The sequence below is a fragment of the Eurosta solidaginis genome, chromosome 1 (assembly GCF_040869045.1).
Source record: "Eurosta solidaginis isolate ZX-2024a chromosome 1, ASM4086904v1, whole genome shotgun sequence".
NCBI lineage: Eukaryota > Metazoa > Arthropoda > Insecta > Diptera > Tephritidae > Eurosta > Eurosta solidaginis.
Genome location: NC_090319.1, coordinates 12,272,064 through 12,291,460, shown reverse-complemented (window position 1 = coordinate 12,291,460; position 19,397 = coordinate 12,272,064). Strand labels below are relative to the sequence as shown.

Below are 19,397 nucleotides of genomic sequence, written 5' to 3'. Positions count from 1 at the left end.
CATCTATGGCCTAGATTCAGTAAGTGCGCGTTTTGAAATGTACAATTTTTTTTTCATGTAGTTTGCTTTAGACAAAAGTGTACATTTCAAAACTCACATTTATTGAAGCTAGGCACAGTCGTTAGATTAACCATTGAAAAGTCTTAAAAGTTTCAACAGTGTAGTAATGGAATTTTGATCACATTTAACTAGGTACGAGAAATAAACTAGAAATAAGCTAGAAGTCATTCCTCCATCTGTTCTTATGATTAATACAATAGGCTCATAAAATCTCAAACCTCCCTTTCAAGAAAATTCAATAAATTCAACACATGTCCCATTCCTAGAAACGAGATTATTGTAGTGCAATAATAAAGGTTAAGTCATTTACATAATCTCACTTATTCAGCAGCTCTATTTTCCGGTATTAACATGGATCACAAAAGTAATAAATTTTGATTGCCCCATTTTTCGTACTAATTTTCTCAAGGAAGTCAGTTTTCTGCAAAATTCTTTCTATATTCTGCTGGGGAATACAAAGTTAAGTTACCTTTTTATCTAAAACAAATTGGAAGAGAAGCTTGGTCTAGATCTCCTCGGTGTTAAATCGCGTCAAGTATTTTTTCCATGGCACTAAACAATTTTTGGAGGAATTAACTAAAGAGAAGGGGATCATAACGATTTTCTTTTTTTTTATTAAACTTTTTTACTACTACTGGAAGTATTGTTAATTAACAAATATATATATTGGAAATTTCTTTAAGATTAAAACTGTAAGCCCCTTTTTTCATAGTATGTGTGGTCCTTATGCGCTTTTGATCGGATCTATATATAATACCAAGGACCACATTTCCGTCAAATTGCAAAAAGATATCAATAGATTTTGATTTACGGCTTGCAAAGCTTTTAAACTTTCTGCTGCTTAATGAGAAAAATTGTAATAAACTTATATTGCACCTCGTAACTTTTTTTTATCCATTCGTCAAGTTCCCCCACTTCATCAGTATTTGCTAAAGCATTGTTCCTTTCTCCATTTCCCAAAGTGGGCGTGGATATAATCTGATTTAGACCATTTTCAATACCAATATATCGTCAACGATGCTGTAAAAACTGATAACTCCATCCACTAAAGCTTCAGAGAAGAACGAAAAAGCTTTATTGCATGAAAAGTTTAAATGTATTGAAAAGAAGCTTTTCATTATTTTGTTGGGGCTAGTGATTTTGGACAATAAACACGTACTTTCCTTTTACCACCACATGCAGAAATCGTCTTCCATTCAACTATTACCGAAAAGTCGGTTTAAATTGAGTGCGGAGCTTTTACCGCATCGTCGACGATTTCTTTTCATGCTCAAGTGTTGGTGGTGTTGGTGTCCATGCTGGTAATGGACTGTACTTTGTTGATCTTAAACATGTAGACCATCGGCACTTGGTAAAGCATTGGGGAAAATATGGAGGTAAAGTATCGATACTTTAATCAGTACTTGGAAAAAAGTATCGAGTGCGGAATATTCGAGTATTTTTTTGAAAAGTATCGATATTACTTACTCAGTACTCGTAGCGTTCTATCACTAATTGTGAGAGAACTATGTTGCACTTTTTTCAGCAAGGCTTACGTCCTGCGAAAATTGTCAACTATGTTGTCTTGTTTTGTTGTTATGCGATGATGCTTGCTGATGTGGAAATCAGAGCAATTGCATCAGGTGCAATTGAATCAAATGCAAATTTGTTTACATGAAGGACTTGCAGAAGGCGAAAGTAAATGGAAATCGTTTGATGAACTGCGGCTGGCCGGATAGCAATGACGTATGGAGGTTGTACTCGTTGTCTTAACTAGTACTTATGGGAATATTTTTGTTGCTATTCATTTCTATTCAAAATATGGCTTACTGTATGAAACATTATGTGTTATTCTACACAAAAATTTTCAGAAAATATTTCGCTCAAAAATTTACCTAGTGAACATTGTAATTTTGTGAACATGTGTACATGGCTGAGTTCAAATGTATATGTAATACTCCTATATTGTTAACAAAAAATGCTCGCAATGAGTTTTGAATTAGAAATCAAAACAAGACAGCCTACAAAATTTTTGTAATTGCAGCAGCATAAGTGTGACAAGAAAAAATTTAAATTAAGGGACATTCGATTATTGAACAAAAACATTTAAAAAGCAATATATCGGCACTCTGATGTTTGTGAGTGTACCTAGCGGTTAATATCTGTATAGGAGTATTACATATATAGCTGACTTGTTATGAGCGCAATCAGACATTATTACATGGCTAAATCCGTTCATAGAAATTTTGCGTTACTTCGACATCATTTCGGAATTAGTATTTGGAAATTTTTAGGGGTCAATTTGGAACTATTTCAGTACATTTAGCGAAAGTTTCGGTGTCAATACGCACTATATAACGATCATCTGGATTATGCCGGGTCATTTCGGGATTATTTTGGGAAGGTTTTAGAAATGTTTTCGATACTTATCCGGTTTTCAAATTCTTTTGGAGATAATTTCAGGACTGCATCGGCTTCATTTCGGAATTTTTCGTGAAACTCAGTACATAAAGACGACCTGAAGGCAGCCAAACTTCGGATTCGTTAAAAAAAAATCTTGCCCATACCGTCGTTTCCGCATTAAAAGTCCAGTTCCACTTCCCCCTACATAAAACTTCTAAATTTAAAAAAAATTGTAAAGCTACTGACTGTATTTATGTATTTTCTTTATATTTCGAAACTTTGATTTTTGAATGTAGTTTTCATTAATTTCAGTTTTTTCTTTCTACTGGAACAATGTTTTTGAATTTTAAATTTCAAGCGCATCGCACTATTTTACTTCCCTGAAAAAAATGCACGTGGACACTCTCTGGCTTGACGGAATGGTTTCGGAGGCAATACCCTACAAGAAATATATCCTGTTTTAAACATACATAATGAAATTCCTATCACAAAAAATATCAAAAACTTTAAAATGAAATAATATAACCTTTTTTTTTTGAATTAAAATATTATTGAAATGAAATGTTAATAACAGCAGCAACATTAACAATAATCATCTTCAATTAACATAAATTCCTCTTTCTCATTCTGCGTTTAGCCTTCAGACCACACCAGTTGACTATGATCACTGTCCTTGTAAAAGCATTTACATTTCGGATGCAACAAAGGATACAACGCACCAATGCCGTTATTTACATTGCCATTGATGTTGGTGAGCTTAAAAGGAGGAGGGAGGTGTGACTGCTTAGGTACTTGCACAATTCTTGGTAACATATGATAGCACATTGTGCGGTATGGTGGTTTAGCTTGCTCTTTGGCGATAGACTACCAAATATACTCACATTAAATTGACTGCTTTTTTGTCCTTGGCCTATTTACAGGGAGTTGATAGTAAGAATAAATATGAACAGAAGGGAAGGAAAGTATTATATGATGGTATATGTAATTTACTCACTTTGTGAAATTATTATTATTATTTATGCATACGTTTTGGTATGGAATTTCAGAAATGTATGAGGAAATGAAAGACCGTGATGATATGGGAGTTAGAGGTTTACGCCGATCACTTTATCGCCACCCCGCCGCCGCCGTTTATACTTTAAAAAGATAATATTTAGGAAAGGTTTTGTTTATATGTACTTAAGGAAATGAACGTTTTGGTAATTTCGGAAAGATCAGCGATTTTTGCCTCAAAATCTCGCGGATCGTTCAAAAATGTCAGGACTAGCTCCTTGGCGAGGGACTGTCCTTCGTTCACTTACTCCAGGGAGGCTTCGAACTTAACCCCGGTCTAAGGGACTGGTACTGCTGCGTTTGCCGAAAAAAATTTAAGTACTTAAAATGGTCACACTTTGTCTGAGTGTCTCGTAAAAAGCGTAGTTTCACCGAAGGAGATGTTCTAGGCTAACGGATTATTTTTGTCGCGCTATGCTGCCGAGCACTATCAGAGAAACAACTTGAAACGTTAGGGAGTGACTATTTGGATAAGGATGCCGCCATCGAAATCATAAGCAGTCAAAGTGGATATCATTGCGTAACTCAATGGTGGAAATAGTATAAATAACTTTTGAACGGATAGAAAGAGTTAAAATTCGCAATCGTTAGTGGTGCGCATCGGTTGATACCCCTTTCGACTATATCGGACCAATTTTCGACATGAACAATAAATGGCCTAGACAGTCTTAGATGAGTAGAAAATATAGTAACGCGCCGAACGCCGCCACCGCCGCGGCGTGCCATAAACGACGAAAATCGGTAGCGGCTTTCATCGGCAGCGTATATCTCTAATGCTAATAAAAAAGACAACGACAAAGCTGAGAGAGACAGAAAAAGAGGAGGAGGCAGCGACATGGAGAAAGGAAGAGGCAACGACATGCAGAAAGGCAGAGCCAAAGGCGGAGGCAGCGACATAGAGAGATACAGAGTCAGAGGCGGAGGAAGCGACATAGAAAGAGACTGAGTCAAAGGCGGAGGCAACGAAATATAGAAAGGCAGAGAAAGAGGCGTAGGCAGCAATATAGAGAGAGGCAGAGACAGAGGTAGGGACAAAGACAGAGACAAAGGCAACGGCAGAGAAAAAAAAGACAATTATAAAAGTACAAACAGAGACGCAGATTAAGACAAAGTTTAAAGCAGAACGTTTTTTCTGATACTGAACCCAGAAAAAATTGGACACCTACGCAAAGGTCAAATGAAAAATATTTGGACGAGGAAAAAAAGGAAACACAAAGACAAATTAAATGACGAAAATGAAGGGAGAAAAGAAGACTTAAGAATATATGAAGACGAAGATAAGTACGATAACGAATGCTAATATAAACTACAAACACAAAAGCAGCTCAACGAAGAAAATGGAGGCAAAAAAAACCGCAAACAAATACTAACATGATACTATCAAAATCTCAGTACAGTCCCCAAAAAGGAGGAAAGAAGAACCGCTTTAAGAGCACGCTTGTGCATATTGAGGAGTTTGCAAATCAAACAGTAAATTCTTGGTGCTTCTTGTTCGCCAAGAACGATGAAGAAATCGACACCTGCTGAACAGTAAGCGGGCGGATTAATAACGCCGAAAAAGACACCAAATTCAGAGGGCTCATTCGACACCTTAGGTCAGCTTCTCTTCCAACTTGCGTGATGTTGCTTTTTAATTTTTCTAACACATTGGCGGGACGGGACTTGCAAGTTTTATGAAGACGGAATTTGCAAGCAGACGAAGTTTTGCTTCGAAGCTTTTAATGACAGAAATACACTCGAGGGATTTGCCAAACCACTACCGTGGGACGACCCCGCTTAAAGAAAAATTTTTCTATTGAAACAACTTTTTCTTTTTTAATTTTGATGTGTCTTTTCCAGAGCCTTGAGCACAGGTCTTTCAGTGTGTAGGCGAGCACGCCACCACGACACGACGGTGGCCACGAAGTATCTACTCGATTTTCTCTTCCAAATTGTCTGCTTTCAGCTAAATATTTGCGTTTACTGCAATCACAAGAATAACTTTTAGCGTTATGCTATGAGAATTTAAGTTTGTGCTTGTAAAATAGCAACCCAAAAATAAACCCAAATCACTATTAGCGCTTTACCATGTGCTTCATTTTATGAATTTCCTTTTTTGTGCTTAATTTAAAAGTCAAACGATAATATTTCGTTTCGCGTTAAAATATACGGCGCTTCCCTCTGGGACGTCTCCAGGCACTTTGTTAAGCTAACAACTAGAGCACTTGAGTATTGCAACAAAAAAGTGTCGATGGTTGTTGGCGCTAAAAGTTACTTTGATATCGAGCCAAGTTTATTATTGTTACACATACTTGTACTAAGTATATAATGTAGTACATAGGTATATTATTTATATAAGTGCAAAAACAAGGCGCTATTGTCAACGAGTTTGTATTATAAATTTGCCAAGTATTGAGTGATAACAATCGTTGGCAAAGCTGTAAGAATTTTAATTTTAAACTATTAACTTAACACTGATTTGGCTATCCTCTTTTAGTTCTCTGGCATATTTGGCGACATTTTTCAAATTTCTAATAATTAAACTAAAGTGACAGAACACAGAATAGTAGGAGGTAATTGATTTTGGGCATTTGGTTTTTGCTGGCAGTAGAGAGTTCTAAGTTCGGCCGAACCCCAACAGCTTGCGCCCTATATGTATGCATGTATATTAGACTGGTCGATTTGTATGAACGAAAGTTAACCGATATCGCGCCATAGATTTTTCGATAGGAGTTGGGCTCAGGAAAAAAAGTTCCACTGCGCATACCCAAAAAAATTATTTTCGAGCCTGCGAAATTTAATTTTTTTTTTACTTTTTTCGACTTTGATTTTTAAGGCTTTTTTCATTACCTACTTGTTTAAGCCGCCTTTAGACGGCGGCGAAATGCATATGCGCAGCCGTGCGCGGCGAGGGGAAAGGCGCCAACGAAGAGGCGCATCAACAATTTTCCAATAAACTAGTCAAGGCAGTCAAGCATTATCACCCGGCAACCGCGGACGCGATCCTATAATTTTTTTTTTAAATACTTGTGTATATGTATACCCTGTCCGACCCAAAAATGTCCGCTAAAAACGTTGTCGATAACAGTTTTTTGAAAAAAAAAAAAAAAATATTGAAAATTTTACAATCAAATGAAAATTTTTTTAGTAAAAAAAAAAAAAAAAAACCTTAAAAATCAAAGTCGAAAAAAGTAAAAAAAAAAAAATGAAATTTCGCAGGCTCGAAAATTATTTTTCCCTGAGCCCAAATCCTATCGAACAATCGATGGCGCGATGTCGGTTAATAAATTGACCCAGTCTAATGTATATACATATATGGACTGCGTTTGAAAAAATTGTCCATCACTAAATACGAAAAACTTTCTAAACTAGAAGTCCGATTTTAAACGTAAATTTCATATTTACATGTTTATTCAGTTGCAATTTTTATTATATGTTTAAACTTTTTCATTTATTTTTATTTCGTAAAATTTTTTTAATTTTTCGGGCACCCCTTCCATTAACGATTTTATTGTACTATTTCCTACTTTTTGTGTTGCAGAAGCTATTTCTTCCAAAAATCTTCAGCGTCCGGGCCGCTTTCTTTCTCACCTTGAATTCCCTTTTTACCAAAACCCAGCATCTTTCGATTGATCTCAGTTCTGGGCAGTTCGGCGGATTTGCATCTCTAGGCACTAAAATCACGTTATTTTTTGAGTACCATTCCAAAGACAATTTCCTGTAACGGCATGAGGCTAGGTCCGGACGAAAGAAGGCTGAAACCTTATGCTGTCTTAGGTTTCCCGTTGTGACAAAAATTGCCTCTTTCGCCACAGATGCATATTGCCTGCCAAACCAGAAATTTTCGGGAAAATTTTGACTGTCTTTTTGTTTTGTAATTTACATCCACATTACCCCGCGAGTCTGCAGTGTAAAATTCTTGGCCTGGAATCTGCGAAAAATCGGCTAAAACATAGGTTTCTTCGTCCATAATACAGCAACTGAACTTTTGAAAAAAATTTGTTATTAATTTTTTGGAACGTTGTTTTGCTTCAATGTTCTTGACAGCATTTCAGTCTGGAACTTTTTGAACTTTAAATGTCTTGAGACCAGCCTCCTTTTTAGCTTTGCGAACCAAAAACTCGGAACATTCCAGTTTCTGCGCCAATTTTCTGCCCAAAATACTGGGGCTTCTCCGTAAGCTGGATATAATTTTATTCTTATTTTTGCCACTGATTCCTTTTTTTCTGCCATAACCAGGCTTTCGAGTTCGAATTCGCTTGCCATTTTTAATCGAAAAAAAGTGTTTAGATAAAATATTTGTGTGCAAAATATTTTTGACATTTATAACAAAGCATACCACAAAAAAATAATTTAAATACATAAATTTGGAAAAGAGTTATTTGATTAAATAAAGCTGACAATTTTTTCAAACGCAGACCTTATGTATGATAAGGATACATTTAAAGAGAAGTATAACGAGCAATAGGTGATATAAAAGCTGGAACGCACTACACCTACATATACATATGCAAATATCGTCCTGCGTAAGCAGCAACAGTTGCTGTTATATTAACATCGTTTTTACTAAATCTTGTTAAATTTCACATTTTTTTGTTCAACTTTGATATACAGGTTTTGTGTGAAAAGCTTAATTAAAAGGAGCGGACCAGAACCATTAACAATATTTTTAAGATTTTCGTACTTTCTACTTACATATCTTCCACTTATATATCCAATTTTGTGAGGGTAAAAGCTTCAAGCAACTTTTGAAAAAGGGAAGTGTGGTCGTTAACGTATTTTACTCACGGCTTCTGATTACCGCCTTGCAAAACTTTAAACTTTTTATCTACTAAATGTGGGGGTGCCCCGCCTACTTTCCAAAACTGTAACAAATCTATATTTTGCGTTAAAAGGTGCATCCATTTTTATCACTTTACCAGTATTTGTTAATGCATTGACCGATATTTTCCATTATTTGAAAATTTCGATATCGAAATAGTAGGCGTGGTTATTATCTTATTTCGATCATTTTTAATACACTTTGAGTTCAAATAAGTCCGTGTACTAAATTTGCTGAATATATCTCAATATTTGTTCATTTTTTCAACGGGTGGAAGGCGCGTCGTAAATATTATAAGAAAAAATCCATTAAAAAAATCGTATACCAAATTTCGTTAGGATAGCTTGATTTTTGCTCGATTTATTGCATTACTAGTGTTATGGAGTGATTACCTAAGAAAAGGGTTGGGTATTCCCCTTTTTAAAAATTTTACCATATTTCTCGTCTTAAAGTCAACCCACACATCAGGTTTCATTACTTTATCGGTCTTTGGAAAATAATTTTTTTGGCATTTTTTTAAATTTTCGATATCGAAAAAGTGGGTGTGGTTATCGCTCGATTTCGCCCATTTTCGATGAAAATCTATTCTGCAGATAAGCCGGTATACCAAATTTCGTAAAGATATCTTAATTTTCAATGAAACTATTCTTTTAGCGGACGGATATGGCTCAATCATATTTTTGTTCGATGCTGATCAATTTGGTATAAGGAAGTCTATATCTATCTCGATTTCTTTATGTGATTAAGTACAAGACAAGCTGGGTCGAACTTCTCTAATTTTTTCCACAAAGTGGTGGAAAGGGACCTACATACATGTTTTATGCCGACTTCAAAAGCCAGGTGCATTTTCACTGTGCATTTTTCCACGGTAGAAACACACCCGGAGTGTTTGCCAAGCTACTGCAGACGGGCGACCACCGTTTTGATATTGCTTTGCTCGAGACTTGAACCCAGGATTTTTGGTGTGGTAGGCGGAGCACGGCCCCACCACACCATGGCGGCCGCATTACTGCGATCGATTATTAATGATTCGAGGCCCACTAACATAACTGCTATACAAACAAGTAAGGAAGGCGATATCCCGAAAAGGCGACCACCCATAGAACTTAGGCCCACTCCCTTTTAAAATTATCATTAACACATTTCATTTGATACCCATATCGTACAAACAAATTCTAGAGTCAGGCCTGGTCCACCTTTATGGCGATATCCCTAAATGGCGTCCATCTATAGAACTATGGCCCACTTCCTCTTAAAATACTCTCTAATACCTTCCATTTGACACACATGTCATACAACCACATTCCAGGGTTGCCCTAGGTTCATTTTCCTACATGGTGATTTTCCTTATTTTGTCTCCATAGCTCTCAACTGAGTATGTAATGTTCGGTTACACCCGAACTTAGCCTTCCTTACTTGTTTTTATACAGAACGCAAAAAAAAAAACAACCAAACCATTTTACGTCAATATTATTATTTATTATTATTACTATTATTATTTACGTATTTACATTTCAAATAAGATGAGAAGCATTGCATCAAATTATTTCACTATTTTCTGCACACACTGTTTTTCTAACATTAGTCAACAGTAAACAGACGAAAAAGTATAAAAACAAAACAAGGCAAAACTAATTCATTTCGCGTGCACTTCATAGAATTTTTCGCGCGTTTCAATCGCAATTACGATGCTTTGCTCTCCTGAAATTTCCATCTCATTGTAAAACTTAGAGTAAGTGAATGTTTTGTTTATTTGCCGCTTGTGTAAAAATTTATAGATCACAAGCAAATGACGCCTGAAGGCAGAAGGAAATTACACACAAAACAAAGTACATACAGCACCGAACAGAAAAATAGCAGTGGTAGTTTTTAACAAATTTCTTCAAATAAAATTCTTTTATTTCGATTTTTTAAGAAACCAACTTTGATTAATTTTGTAACTGAAACCATTCAAACCAATTCAAAAGACATTTTTGAAAAAATTTGAATAAAATTTACGAGAATTTCGATGTTTTTACTTAGAGTATGCAGTTTTTTTTTTTTTTATTATTTATGCAGTTTTTCAGCCCCGAAAATTTGAATGCAACAAAGTATAAGTAACAGGGCTCTGAAAATTAGCATTGATTTTCTACAATTACAATGTCAAAAATCAAAGCGTATTTTGAGACTCTTATAACTTGTATTTTATTAGAATAAAACTAACATGCATGCTTAAACAAATGCAGCAAATTACAAATAAAAAGTTAGAAAATTTTCGTGAAAATCTTTAGAATCTTCGAATATTTTAGAAAATGTTTATGAGATTGGTTTGCATAGCTTCAGTGTCAAAATTAATAGCAGTTTTTTCTTAAAATAACGGAAAAAATAACTTAACTTAAAAACGTAACTTTTAAAAAATTTGTCACTGCTTTTTTTCTATTCGCTCCTGTAGTGGATACAAAACGATATATGGCAAAGTGAGAACTATTAGTGGTTGGGGTTAAACCTTTGAATCTCGCACTAACAGTCAAACAAACTTATTTTAAAACAAGTAAAGGTGTCTAAGTTCGGGTGTAACCGGACATTATATACTCAGCGTGAGCTTCAATTGCACATTTCCTTTCAGATAAATTACTTTTCTACGTAACACGTGCACCGCCCGTTTAAAAAAAAATTTCTCCGCCATTTCCTCTTAAAATAAAACTTGATAAGTGAAATATCATTGCTTCAAAACTATTTTTTTCTAAGTTAGAGCTTATTATTTTCGTCTACGACCCTTTTAAACTTGTTTTATATCCAAGTTGCCGTGGTCTTTAACCGATCCCATCCATTTTTACTAGAAATATTTTCTACTATAGGAAAATTTGTGTACCCAATTTTATTACGATTCGTTAATTTTTCTTCGAGTTATGGCTCCCGGAACGTAGGAAATTGCTTAGTCATAAAAGGGGCGGTGCCACGCCCATTTTTTTAAAAATTAAGTTTTTCCTATTTATTGTTATAAATCCAATTGGGAAATGAAATACCATTGTAATGAAACTCTTTTTTGCAAAGATATTGCTTATTTTATTCGTCCACGACCCTTTTAAAAATCTTTTAATTAAAAGTGAGTGTGGTCCTTAACCGATTTCATAAATTTTTCTTCAAAGCATTCCTTATAGTAAAGGCAACCTTTCTGCCGAATTTTCTACGATAGGTTTAACGATTTTTGATTTATGATTAATAATATTTGTAAAATTGATTTTATCACAAGTGGGCGGTGCCACGCCCATTTTAAACATTTTTTTTTAATTTTTATCAAGAGTCTCAATATCAATCCACACGTCAAATTTCAACATTCTAGGTGTATTAATTACTAAATAATCAGGTTTTTTGTGTTTTCCAAAATATTATATATATAAAAAGTGGGCGTGGTTATCATGCGATTTCGCTCATTTTCAATACTAATCTATTCTGCGTCCAGATAAGCTCATGTATTTAAATTTGGTAAAGATATCTCAATATTAACTCAAGTTATCGTGTTAACGTACAGACGGAGGGACGGACGGACATGGCTCAATCAAATTTTTTTCGATACTGATGATCTTGATATATGAAAATCTATATGTATTTCGATTCCTCTATACCTGTACAATCAACCGTTTTCCAATCAAGAATTGTGTACAAGTACAGCTGGGTATAATAATGCATTGCAACTGATGAGAAGCAGTGACAAAGTGCATTTGAAGGAAGATTCAAAAAATTAGTATGCAAATGAAAATAAAATATTTATAGCACACAACAAAAGCTGTCATTGTTTACTTTAACTGTATGAACTGAGCGATTGACCGTTTGAATAGACAGACTGATAAGTTAAAGAACTACCAGACAGACGAATAAATAAGTTGATCAAATATAGCGAAAAATATTGCTGCTCAGTAATATGACGTGAGATTCCAACCGTTGAGTGAATCGGTGCGTTCAGAAAGTTATCACGCAATGACTGCTCAACATTTGCGTTTCCTGAAACCGCCCAATGCGTGGGGAGATGAAGAAGGCGTGTTATGAAAGCAATGGAAAAAATACCGTATTACAATATCAACTTTGTCTAGATATACATATATTTTGGAAACTTTTACAATAAACGTAGATTTACGCCCCGATTCTAGTGTGGTAACAATATTCTTCAATGCGGTAACGAAATCATGTGGCAACTTTTACACCCTTTTGGTATTCTACCCGCGAAAGTAGCCGGATAATTTTTTACCCACAAAAGTAGGTGGTTACATCGAAATAACCACACAAGGCAAAACTGAAAAATAAAGAATTGTAAGCGCAAATAAGTGAAGATAATAGTAAAACAAGTAAGGAAGGCTAAGTTCGGGTGTAACCGAACATTACATACTCAGTTGAGAGCTATGGAGACAAAATAAGGAAAATCACCATGTAGGAAAATGAACCTAGGGTAACCCTGGAATTTGGTTGTATGACATGTGTATCAAATGGAAGGTATTAAAGATTATTTTAAGAGAGAGTAGGCCATAGTTCTATGGATGGACGCCATTTAGGGATATCGCCATAAAGGTGGACCAGGGCTGACTCTAGAATTTGTTTGTACGATATGGGTATCAAATGAAAGGTGGTAATGAGTATTTTAAAAGGGAATGGGCTTTAGTTCTATAGGTGAACGCCTTTTATGGGAATCAAATGAAAGGTGTTACTGAGCATTTTAAGAGGGAGTCGGCACTAGGTCTATAGGTGGACGCCTTTTCGAGATATCGCCATTAGGGTGGGCCAGGGGTGACTCTAGAATGTTTGTACGATATGGGTATCAAACGAAAAGTGTTACTGAGCATTTTAAGAGGGAGTGGGCATTAGGTCTATAGGTGGACGCCTTTTCGAGATATCGCCATTAGGGTGGGCCAGGGGTGACTCTAGAATGTTTGTACGATATGGGTATCAAACGAAAGGTATTACTGAGCATTTTAAGAGGGAGTGGGCATTAGGTCTATAGGTGGACGCCTTTTCGAGATATCGACATTAGGGTGGGCCAGGGGTGACTCTAGAATGTGTTTGTACGATATGGGTATCAAATGAAAGGTGGTAATGAGTATTTGAAAAGGGAGTAATCCTTAGTTCTATAGGTGGACGCCTTTTCGAGATATCGCCATAAAGGTGGACCAAGGGTGACTCTAGAATGTTTGTACGATATGGGTATCAAACGAAAGGTGTTACTGAGCATTTTAAGAGGGAGTGGGCGTTAGGTCTATAGGTGGACGCCTTTTCGAGATATCGCCATTAGGGTGGGCCAGGGTGACTCTAGAATGTGTTTGTACGATATGGGTATCAAATGAAAGGTGGTAATGAGTATTTTAAAAGGGAGTAATCCTTAGTTCTATAGGTGGACGCCTTTTCGAGATATCGCCATAAAGGTGGACCAAGGGTGACTCTAGAATGTTTGTACGATATGGGTATCAAACGAAAGGTGTTACTGAGCATTTTAAGAGGGAGTGAGCATTAGGTCTATAGGGTGACGCCTTTTCGAGATATCGCCATTAGGGTGGGCCAGGGGTGACTGTAGAATGTTTGTACGATATGGGTATCAAACGAAAGGTGTTACTGAGCATTTTAAGAGGGAGTGGGCATTAGGTCTATAGGTGGGCGCCTTTTCGAGATATCGCCATTAGGGTGGGCCAGGGGTGACTCTAGAATGTTTGTACGATATGGGTATCAAACGAAAGGTGTTACTGAGCATTTTAAGAGGGAGTGGACATTAGGTCTATAGGTGGACCCCTTTTCGAGATGTCGCCATTAGGGTGGGCCAGGGGTGACTCTAGAATGTTTGTACGATATGCGTATCAAACGAAAGGTGTTACTGAGCATTTTAAGAGGGAGTGGGCATTAGGTCTATAGGTGGACGCCTTTTCGAGATATCGCCATTAGGGTGGGCCAGGGGTGACTCTAGAATGTGTTTGTACGATATGGATATCAAATTAAAGGTATTAATGAGGGTTTTAAAAGCGAGTGGCCCGTAGATGTATACGTGAAGGCGTTCTCGCGATATCGACCAAAATGTGGACCAGGTGATCCAGAAAATCATCTGTCGGGTACTGCTAATTTATTTATATATGCAATACCACTAACAGTATTCCTGCCAAGATTCCAAGGGCTGTTGATTTCGGCTTGTAGAACTTTTTCATTTTCTTCTACTTAATATGGTAGGTGTCACACCCATTTTACAAAGTTTTTTCCAAAGTTATATTTTGCGTCAATAAACCAATCCAGTTACCATGTTTCATCCCTTTTTTCGTATTTGGTATAGAATTATGGCATTTTTTTCATTTTTCGTAATTTTCGATATCGATAAAGTGGGCGTGGTTATGGTCGGATTTCGGCCATTTTTTATACCAAGATAAAGTGAGTTCAGATAAGTACGTGGGCTAAGTTTAGTAAAGATATATCGGTTTTTGCTCATGTTATTGTGTTAACGGCCGAGCGGAAGGACAGACGGTGGACTGTGTATAAAAACTGGGCGTGGCTTCCACCGATTTCGCCCATTTTCACAGAGAACAGTTACCGTCATATAATCTATGCCCCTACCAAATTTGAGAAGGATTGGTAAATTTTTGTTCGACTTATGGCATTAAAAGTATTCTAGACAAACTAAATGAAAATGGGCGGAGCCACGCCCATTTTGAAATTTTCTTTTATTTTTGTACTTTGTTTCATCATATCATTACTGGAATTTTGACTTAATTTACTTATATACAGTAAAGATTTTAAATTTTTTGTTAAAATTTGAATTAAAAAAAATTTTTTTTTAAAAAGTGGGCGTGTTCTTCATCCAATTTTGCTAATTTTTATTTAGCACATATATAGTAATAGTAGTAACGTTCCTGCCAAATTTCATCATGATATCTTTAACGACTGCCAAATTACAGCTTGCAAAACTTTTAAATTACCTTCTTGTAAAAGTGGGCGGTGCCACGCCCATTGTCCAAAATCTTACTAATTTTCTATTCTGCGTCATAACGTCAACCCATCTACCAAGTTTCATCGCTTTAACCGCCTTTGGCAATGAATTATCGTATTTTTTCGGTTTTTCGAAATTTTCGATATCGAAAAAGTGGGCGTGGTTATAGTCCGATATCGTTCATTTTAAATAGCGATCTGAGATGAGTGCCCAGGAATCTACATACCAAATTTCATCAAGATACCTCAAAATTTACTCAAGTTATCGTGTTAACGGACAGACGGACGGACGGACGGACGGACGGACATGGCGCAATCAAATTTTTTTTCGATACTGATGATTTTGATATATGGAAGTCTATATCTATCTCGATTCCTTTATACCTGTACAACCAACCGTTATCCAATCAAAGTTAATATACTCTGTGAGCTCTGCTCAACTGAGTATAAAAATGTTGCATCTTGCTATACATATTTGTTTACATTATGTACTTTCACAGAATAAATTACAATATACCTATGTAGAAAATTATCATGCATAATATGCATATACACATCGTCCCGTTTATTCGTTAACCTCGTATCTACAAGTGAGACATTTTCGGTAAAGCGAACACGGCTGCCACACCATGTTTTCATTTGGGACCAAAATTCATCGAAAAAAAGGACCAAATTTTTGTTTTATTTTATTAGTATAAAAAAATTTTTTTGAATGTTTCCATATAAAATTTTACTAAACATAGTGAAGACTTTCCTTTATTTCAAGCTGAACAAACAAATATATGTGCATGCAACCAAAAATGGTACTACATTTTGACATAGGATAAGTCTACGTCTTTCACCAACCAAACGTTGTAAACCTAGTTTTGGTCACAAAGCTCTTGGTTCTAGCATTATGTTGTTGATTGCAATGAAATAAAATGTATAATGCAGTTAGGTTTTAGTAAGAAATGCTTCAAAATTTGCGTTCTGGTGTTGCCGAACAATGTATGTGGAAAACTCAGTAAATCATAAATGGAACTAGGCAATTTTGTTAGTGCTATTTTTATAGATGCTGACTTTTTCCCTTAACGTTTAAACTTCATATCAGAGCCTAGATTCAGTAAGTGTGAGTTTTGATCCCAGGCTTCAGGGGTTCTGCTAGCACCTACGGGAATAATTTTACACAAAACATTTCTTCCGAAATCAAATCTCTTTTGCATTTGCTTCCTTCTGTCTTCGAGTTAAAATATTTCTTGTGCCAAGATACTTAGTTTTCAATTACCTTGCGTGGCTTAACACCACAATAGTCCTGGAATTCCTTAAACTCATTGAGCTGGGTGAGAAAGATTTAAATATCAATGTGCCAAACGAGAAGTAATGCATAGAATTTCTTTGTATAAGTTTTGAAAGTGTTAGGCTCACGGCAGAGTGCTCGCTATAAGCTATGCTAGGCGAGAAGTAATTTTTATTTTCATATATTTTACACGGATCGGTTACTTCATCAACAATTAACGACAATGTGTTTGCCAACACTTTTCTTTTAAAAACCTGGCATAAATTATATCCTAGGTTAAATGTTATTGTTCTGGCACATTTTATTGACTGAGCAATTTTTTATGGTGAGAGTTCCATTGAAGTAAATTCAACATTATATGGGGGCTAACAAAAGTGTGGCGAATTTTTGGGCAATATTGTGAATTTTTACCTGGCTACTGCCTAAAACGGACCAAAATTGAAGCAAATGGACCAGCGGACCAAATGGGGTTGGAAGGGACCATTTTTGGTCCAAATGCACCAAAGTGGCAACCGTGAAAGCGAAGAAAACTACCTTTCAAAATTCTTCACAGACACTGGTGAGTTTTCGGTGATGACAGCGTTACCACTTGGGCCAGAATCGCGGATAAAAGAACTGGTAACGATATTCGGTTACATAATATTCTGGGTACTATTTTACCGGTAACGCTCAGAATCGGGGCGTTATTTGTACTCTCTAAATGTAGTTGATTGTGCTCACGTGTATATGTATGTATTAATATATTCATATACACATGTAATATGTTGTATCTTGTGCCATATTTATTTCAATTATGTACGCACTGATAGTTAAATGACTTTTGTGTGCACGGAATTATGCCACTAGAGCAAGAAAACGTCATCAACCATGTCACAATGAGTCATCTTAATAATAGAACGCAAGAGTCATTGCCATTTCCCTAATACGTCTTGTGTACGGTCAGTTAGGTAGACAGTGGTTGGGTCGTGTGGTGGTGACAGTGATACAGTGGCTTTGCAGAGAATTTCGGTTTTCTTTTGTAATTAGTAATTGATTGAGTCTTGCATTTTTGAAGTTGAGTGATTTGCATATTTTGCTTTGGATTACTTTGGAAAAATTATACATACATATGTACATTCCTTTCGTTTGATTTTCACTTATTTAAGTTTTAAGCTTCCACTTCTCTGAAGCGACTACACGGAGAGTACTACTTTGACCTGACCAAATTTCTAGCCGGTCACGGGTATAACCGCAAATATCTGTACAGAATGGGTAAGGCTGAAACCCCGAGCTGCTTTTACTGAACAAATTTAGACGATATACGCCACAACTTCTTCGAATGCGAGCACTTCGCCTAACAGCGAAGGGGGGTAGAAGATATACTTGGCAACCTATCCCCGGGCAGTGCCTTTAGTAATAGGATCTGCCGAAGCGACATATCTGATACGGTCAGCAGCTATGTGAGGTTCATAAAATGAGAGGATATAGCTTATTAGTGTGAGAGTAGCTATGGAGCTGGCGTAGCGCGCACCCTACCTGAAGTTATGCAAAATGGGGTTTCAGAGACGGGGAATTGCGCGAACCGTGGTAGGTTAGGTTTTATTGGGTAGGAAAAAGGGGTATTACACTCCGAAAACCTTACTTTTTTCCTTCACTGAAACTGAAGCAAAAACAATGGCCACGAGCCCCTATCTTTTTGCCTACATTAAGGTAGTTTTTAACCAAAAATAAGCTTTCAGATGAGATATTTTTATCTAATGCTCGAATTTATTTATTACGGCCAAAATTCTCTAACGAAATCCAAAGACCATTAGCAGTTTCAAAAGGGTTGGATCATAGAGTAATTGCATTGATTTCACATAACAGTTGAATATATTGTGATGAGATGGCACTTGAAGTGTTGAAAAAGTTCTATGGAAGACTTATGGTTCTGCCCGTGATGCCGACGGCGAGTATCGAAGGAGATATAATGATAAGCTGTACGAGATTTACGCAGATATAAAGATCAGGAAGCTTCGCTCCGGTCAAGAAAATATTTCAATCGACATCCGCAGGTTGGAAGCAGAGGAAGGGGGGAGGCCTCCACTGACTTGACCTACCTTGGTGCTCCCAAGTGCCGTCAGTTATCGCGAAATAGGGATAGCTGGAGTGACTTGTTACGAAGCGGTAAAAATAGCCTAATCTGTTCAGCGCCAATTTATGATCATGTACTTTTAAGACAAGGCTTAGATTTGTGTAAAACGGGCCTCAGATCGCAGTTGATCCAAGGTCAGGCGGGACTCCCTTGGAAGAGTGCGTTATTCTTCTGTGATAAATGGAAATGCAGTTTCAATAACGTTATTCAACGAGCGTGATTTCTTAAACGTAGGACTGATTGGTAGTCAGCTGGGATGCCCCAGTCTGGAAATTTTTATTAGGAAACTCTTGTTCAACATCTCGTTGCGGTCTTTAACAAAAAGCCTCGCCATGTAGGTGGTGATTAGATGTGAAAAGGTGACATCCCATGACAGTTCTGAGTCTGGAGTTTGAGCCAGCCTAAACATTTATTCAACTTTCGACTGGCATAAGGTGTTATCAGGCAGAAGAATTGTCTAAAGGGTATTTATTTTCTACTGTTGAAAAAAGACATTGGTCGAAACTACTCTTCTTGCTTAGCTGGTTTTCCAGACTTTTGTAGCGATACCACGCCTGCCTGTTGCATATTTTGAGTGTTGGACATCTCTCTACCTCATCGCCAAGATTCATTGGTCCGCCTGATTTTGAGGGCTTTATTTTTGCATTGTGTTTTGTTGCGTTTGGCAATGCCTTGACCAGTGTTTACCACCGGTGCCAGTAGTTGCAGCTCTTGAAATGCTCCTCCCATTTGGACTGCTTTTGTTGGTCTACAAGCTGTCTGATCTCCGTTGTCTAGCTCCC

General features: G+C 36.6%; 2 protein-coding genes and 1 long non-coding RNA gene across 4 annotated transcripts in view; 1 reads left to right on the top strand and 2 right to left on the bottom strand.

The window, feature by feature from the left end:
- Npl4 (nuclear protein localization 4) overlaps positions 1 to 19,397 on the bottom strand; it is a 213,911-nt gene that overhangs the window by 66,756 nt on the left and 127,758 nt on the right. The gene's annotated exons all lie outside the window — the stretch shown is intronic.
- The window catches only part of LOC137249145 (uncharacterized), a 123,440-nt gene that overhangs the window by 7,008 nt on the left and 97,035 nt on the right, over positions 1 to 19,397 (top strand). The window contains exon 2 of the mRNA XM_067780510.1: positions 3,080 to 3,230. The gene's annotated coding sequence lies outside the window, so the exon portion shown is untranslated. The remainder of the gene's footprint in view (positions 1 to 3,079; positions 3,231 to 19,397) is intronic.
- Positions 3,143 to 4,087, bottom strand: LOC137249214 (uncharacterized). Its single transcript, XR_010952294.1, has 3 exons — positions 3,744 to 4,087; positions 3,437 to 3,578; positions 3,143 to 3,352 (listed from the first exon to the last, which is right to left on the bottom strand). It is a non-coding gene; the product is annotated as an uncharacterized lncRNA (long non-coding RNA).